This window comes from Manis pentadactyla, chromosome 10 (assembly GCF_030020395.1).
Source record: "Manis pentadactyla isolate mManPen7 chromosome 10, mManPen7.hap1, whole genome shotgun sequence".
Lineage (NCBI taxonomy): Eukaryota > Metazoa > Chordata > Mammalia > Pholidota > Manidae > Manis > Manis pentadactyla.
Window position 1 is genome coordinate 44,409,600 of NC_080028.1, and position 6,672 is coordinate 44,416,271.

Here is a 6,672-nt window from a genome sequence, read left to right on the forward strand (position 1 = left end):
TACATTCAGGTCTTTGATCCATTTTGAGTTTACTTTTGTGTATGGGGTTAGACAGTGATCCAGTTTCATTCTCTTACATATAGCTGTCCAGTTTTGCCAGCACCATCTGTTTAAGAGACTGTCATTTCCCCATTGTATGTCCATGGCCCCTTTATCAAATATTAATTGACCATATATGTTTGGGTTAATGTCTGGAGTCTCTAATCTGTTCCACTTGACTGTGGCTCTGTTCTTGTGCCAGTACCAAATTTTCTTGATTAGTATGGCTTTGTAGTAGAGCTTGATGTTGGAGAGTGAGATCCCTGCCACTTTATTCTTCTTTCTCAGGATTGCTTTGGCTATTCGGGGCCTTTGGTGTTTCCATATGAATTTTTGAACTGTTTGTTCCAGTTTGTTGAAGAATGTTGTTGGTAATTTGATAGGGATTGCATCAAATCTGTATATTGCTTTGGGCAGGATGGCCATTTTGACAGTATTAATTCTTCCTAGCCAAGAGCATGGGATGTGTTTCCATTTGTTAGTGTCCTCTTTAATTTCTCTTAAGAGTGTCTTATAGTTTTCAGGGTATAGGTCTTTCACTTCTTTGGTTAGGTTTATTCCTAGGTATTTTATTCTTTTTGATGCAATTGTGAATGGAATTTTTTACTGTTTTCTCTTTCTATTAGCTCATTGTTAGTGTATAGGAAGGCCACAGATTTCTGTGTGTTAATTTTGTATCCTGCAACTTTGCTGTATTCCGATATCCATTCTAGTAGTTTTGGAGTGGAGTCTTTAGGGTTCTTTATGTACAATATCATGTCATCTGCAAATAGTGACAGTTTAACTTCTTCTTTACCAATCTGGATTCCTTGTATTTCTTTGTTTTGTCTAATTGCCGTGGCTAGGACCTCCAGTACTATGTTAAGTAACAGTGGGGAGAGTGGGCATCCCTGTCTAGTTCCCGATCTCAGATGAAAAGCTTTCAGCTTCTCTCTGTTCAGTATTATTTTGACTGTGGGTTTATCGTATATGGCCTTTATTATGTTGAGGAACTTCCCCTCTATACATATTTTGCTGAGAGTTTTTATCATGAATGGATGCTAAATTTTGTCGAATGCTTTTTCAGCATCTATGGAGATGATCATGTGGTTTTTGTCTTTCTTTTTGTTGACATGGTGGATGATGTTGATGGATTTTCAAATGTTGTACCATCCTTGCTTCCCTGGGATGAATCACACTTGGTCGTGGTGTATGATCCTTTAAATATATTTTTGAATTCTGTTTGCTAATATTTTATTGAATATTATTGCATCTACGTTCATCAGGGATATTGGTCTGTAATTTTCTTTTTTGGTGTGGTCTTAGCCTGTTTTTGGTATTAGAGTGATGTTGGCTTCATAGAATGACTTTGGGAGTATTCCTTCCTCTTCTATTTTTTGGAAAACTTTAAGGAGAATGGTATTATATTTTATCTGTATGTCTGATAAAATTCCGAGGTAAGTCCATCTGGCCAGGGGGTTTTGTTCTTTGGTAGTTTTTTGATTACCGCTTCAATTTTGTTGCTGGTAAATGGTTTGTTTAGATTTTGTGTTCCTTCCTTGGTCAGTTTTGGAAGGTTGTATTTTTCTAGGAAGTTGTCTATATCTTCTAGGTTTTCCAGCTTCTTAGCATATAGTTTTTCATAGTAGTCTCTAATAATTCTTTGTATTTCTGTTGGGTCCATCATGATGTTTCCTTTCTCATTTCTGATTTTGTTGATGTGTGCTGATTCTCTTTTTCTCTTAATAAGTCTGGCTAGAGGCTTATCTATTTTGTTTATTTTCTCAAAGAACCACCTCTTGGTATCATTGATTTTCTGCTATTGTTTTATTCTTCTCAATTTTGTTTATTTCTTCTCTGATCTTTATTATGTCCCTCCTTCTGGTGACTTTAGGCCTCATTTCTTCTTTTTCCAATTTTTATACTTGTGAAATTAGACTATTAATTTGGGTTTGTTCTTCCTTCTTTAAATATGCCTGGATTGCTATATGCTTTCCTCTTAAGACTGCTTTCGCTGCGTCCCACAGAAGTTGAGGCTTTGTGTTGTTGTTGTTATTTATTTCCATATATTGCTGGATCTCCATTTTAATTTGGACATTGATCCATTGACTATTTAGGAGCATGTTGTTAAGCCTCCATGTGCTTCTGAGACTTTTAGCTTTCTTCGTAGAATTTATTTCTTGTTTTATACCTTTGTGGTCTCAAAAGTTGGTTGGTAGGATTTCAATCTTTTGGAATTTTCTGAGGCTCTTTATGTGGCCTAGTATGTTGTCTATTCTGGAGAATGTTCCATGTGCACTTGAGGAGAATGTGTATCCTGTTGCTTTTGGGTGTAGAGTTCTAAAGATGTTTATTAGGTCTTTCTGTTCTAGTGTGTTGTTCAGTGCCTCTGTGTCCTTACTTATTTTCTGTCTGGTGGATCTGTCCTTTGGAGTGAATGGTGTGTTGAAGTCTCCTAAAATGAATGCATTGCAGTCAATTTCCTCCTTTAGTTTTGTTAGTATTTGTTTCACATATGCTGGTGCTCCTGTGTTGGGTGCATATATATTCATAATGGTTATATCCCCTTGTTGGGCTGATCCCTTTATCATTATGTAATGTACTTCTTTATCTCTTGTTACTTTCCTTGTTTTAAAGTCTATTTTGTCTGATACTAGTACTGCAACTCCTGCTTTTTTCTCCCTATTGTTTGCATGAAATATCTTTTTCCATCCCTTGACTTTTAGTCTGTGCATGACTTTGTGTTTGAGGTGAGTCTCTTGTAAGCAGCATATAGATGGGTCTTGTTTTTCTAATCCATTCAGTGACTCTGTGTCTTTTGATTGGTGCATGCAGTCCATTTACATTTAGGGTGATTATCGATAGGTATGTACTTATTGCCATTTCAGGCTTTAGATTCGTGGTTACCAAAGGTTCCAGGTTACTTTCCTTACTATCTAAGAGTCAAACTTAACTCACTTAGTATGCTGTTACAAGCACAAAGTAAAGGTTCTTTTCTATTTCTCCTTCTTTTTCTTCCTTCTTCATTCTTAATATATTAGGTATCAGATTCTATACTTTTTCTCTATCCCTTTATTGGCTTTGGGGATAGTCAATTTAATTTTGCATTTGCATGTCAATCAGCTGCTCCACCCTCCGTACCATGATTTTACTACCTCTGGTGACAGCTATCCAACCCTAGGAATACTTCCATCTATAGCAGTCCCTCCAAAGTAGACTGCAGAGATGGTTTGCGGGAGGTAAACTCTCTCATCTTTGCTTATCTGGAAATTGCTTAATCCCTCCTTCAAATTTAAATGATAATCTTGCTGAATAAAGTAATCTTGGTTCCAGACCCTTCTGCTTCATGGCATTAAATACATCATGCCATTCCCTTCTGGCCTGTAAGGTTTCTGCTGAGAAGTCTGATGTTAGCCTGATGGGCTTTCCTTTGTATGTGATCTTATTTCTGCCTCTGGCTGCTTTTAACAGTCTGTCCTTATCCTTGATCTTTTCCATTTTAATTACTATGTGTCTTGGTGTTGTCTTCCTTGGGTCCCTTGTGTTGGGAGATCTGTGGATCTCCATAGCCTGAGAGACTATCTCCTTCCCCAGATTGGGGAAGTTTTGAGCAACTACCTCCTCAAAGACACTTTGTATCCTTTTCTCTCTCTTCTTCTTCTTCTGGTATCCCTATAATGCGAATATTTTTCTGCTTGGATTGGTCACACAGTTCTCTCAATATTCTTTCATTTTTAGAGATCCTTTTTTCTCTCTGTGCCTCAGCTTCTTTGTATTCCTCTTCTCTAGTTTCTATTTCATTTATTGTCTCCTCCACCATATCCAACCTGCTTTTAATACCCTCTGTCGTGTTCTTTAATGTTTGGATCTCTGACCTGAATTCATTCCTGAGTTCTTGGATGTCTTTCCCTACCTCCATTAGGATGTTGATTATTTTTATTTTGAACTCCCTTTCAGGAAGAGTCACGAGTTCCATATCATTTAAATCTTTCTCGGGAGTTGTATTAACAATTTTACTCTGGACAAGTTTCCTTTGGTGTTTCATGTTTGTATATGGCGCCCTCTAGTGTCCATAAGCTCTATTCTGGAGCTGCTGAGCCCCTGAAGCACTGTCGGGGGTTGCAGGGGAGCGGTACTGGGGGTAGGAAAGAGCTGTTCCCTGCCTCCTGGCTCCTGTTCCTGTCTCCACTGCCTGAGCCAGTGGGCCGGGCACACAGGTATAAGTTTTTGTCCCAGAGCAGCCAGATATGGATCCCTGCTTTCCACAAGCAGCCAGAATCCCAGTCTCCCCAGGAACTCTGCCTGTATTAACTTTCTAACCCACTTGTCCTGTGAGTCTCATGAAAGCACCATGAAATGTAGGTTTGTGATCCCAGTGCAGGACTCTGGAGCCAGGTATTCAGCAGTCCCAAGCCTTCCACTCCCTCCCTGCTCCGTTTCTCTTCCTCCCGCCGGAGAACTGTGGTGGGGGAGGGGCTCTGGTCCCTCGAAGCCACAGCTCTGGTACGTTATCCCGTTAGGTGAGGTCTGCTCTTTTCTCCAGGTGTGTGCAGTCTGATGCCGTCCTCTTTCGTGTTATTCTCTCAGGATTAGTTGTGCCAATTAAACTTTCTAACTGTATCCAGTTTTAGGAGGAAGCCTCTGTCTCTCCTCTGACACTGCCATCTTTAATCCAATAACTTTTTAAGACCTCATGCTCTGATCATTGATGCTCCATAGGATAAATTCCAAAGAGTGGATGAATGACAAACAAAAATTTGAATATTTAGTTTGAGTGTTGTCATTGGTGGTAGAGATGAGTAACTCTGATTTCATTTTGTCTGAATTTTAGCATTGGGTGAATTAATAAATTATAGTGATGTTGGGACTACAAATTTCACTGTGTCAAAAAAAAGGGGGTTAATATGAATGGGAGAAGAATTCAGTGGTTTTGTATTAGAATTAGAGGCACCAGCATAAGGTAATGATTTCTTAATGTGATTCTCTTTCTATCTTTGTCATTTAAAAGATGCTAAAAAGCATTTGACAGCATCACTTTGTTCAAAAACCAAAGAGGAAATACTAGATGACACAAGAGCCTTCCTGAAGGTCAAAGTTTTAAAATAGCAAATTACCACTAAAATACCATAAATGAATAAAATTTATGTAAAAGTACCATACAAATAAAGAATTATACATTAAATAGTAAAGATTCCATAATGATATCCCTATAAATATGGATATTGGCATGGTTAGATGTGGATATGTATATACAAACAGAAATGGAAACTCCGTAGAATTCTAATGCCAAATTATTCATGTACAAAGAATGAAAAATTTAAAAGTCATCATTTCTAAACCTCATGGCATATGTGAAATAACCCACAGCCACTTGGGTTCACTCTGGAGAGACACAGGAGATCAAGGCCTCAAAAGGTGGCAGATGCAGCTGGTTTCCCAAGTTGTATTAAAAAATAATTGACATACATCACTGTATAAGTTTATGGTATACAGAATGCTGGTTTGATTTATGTATATTGTGAAATAATTACCACAGTAGATCTAGTCAATAACCGTCATCTCCTAAAGGTACAATATAAAGAAAAAAAAAATTTTCCCCTTGTAATGAGAACTCCAAAATTTACCTCAACAACTATCCAGTATATCACCCAGCAATGCCAGCTGCAGTCATCATGTTGCACATTACGTCCCTAGTACTTATTTATCCTTTAAATGGAAGTTTGCAGCTTTAACCACCTTCTTCCATTCCCTCTTTCTCCCACCTTCCACTTCTGGTAACCACAGTTCTGATATATTTTCTGTAAATTTGTTTTTTTTTCTTTTTGTTTAAATTCCATATAAAAGTGAAAGAGAAAGCCTAAGGATTTGATTTGATAATCAAGGAGTGGATTAGAGAACTTGAACAACACTATCAATCAAGTTGGCCTAACTGGAATTAGTTCTTTAAACTAATGTGTTCTTTAAATATAAAATACCAAAGAACAAAATCTTGAACCTTCCTTTACAGGCACATGAAACATTCACCAAGACAACCCAACTCTGGCACTTAAAACAGATCTCAGTAACCTTAAGAGGATTGAGATACTATAAAATATGTATCCCCTGAACAATTGAATTATATTAATGAGACAGGGAAAGATGGGGGAAGGGCAGCCTCTGTCTAATTAGAGCAGAATAAGGGCCTTGTGAAAAGGAAAACTGGCTGCAGACGGAATAGTCTTGATATTTTTGCTGGCAGTTAGAGTTGTACAAGCATGCCAAATTTAGGAATGTAGACAACTTTCAAAGAGATTAGTTGAGACAATGAACAGCTTACCAGCAGGAACCAATAGTACTTAAGCAACTCAGCTAAGTTTGAGATATAGACCCCTAGACAAAGCTCAGACATGGTCACTCCTGTCCCCTCCCAGTGCATGCTGGGAGTTACGTACTTTCGCCATCTCTGAATAAAAAGCCTCTTTCTCCTGCTTTGCCTACCTGGAGCATTGTGAATTTCATTCACAATTCCAAGGTTCAATTAGAGAAAGGGTCAATATTTAGACTTCGTTCTTACCCCAGGGAAATGTAGACTGTCTCAGGAGAAGGAGCAAACTGTTGAGCAGTTGCATCCACTCATCAACAGGAAGCAACAGCAAACTTTTTGGGGATTGACTG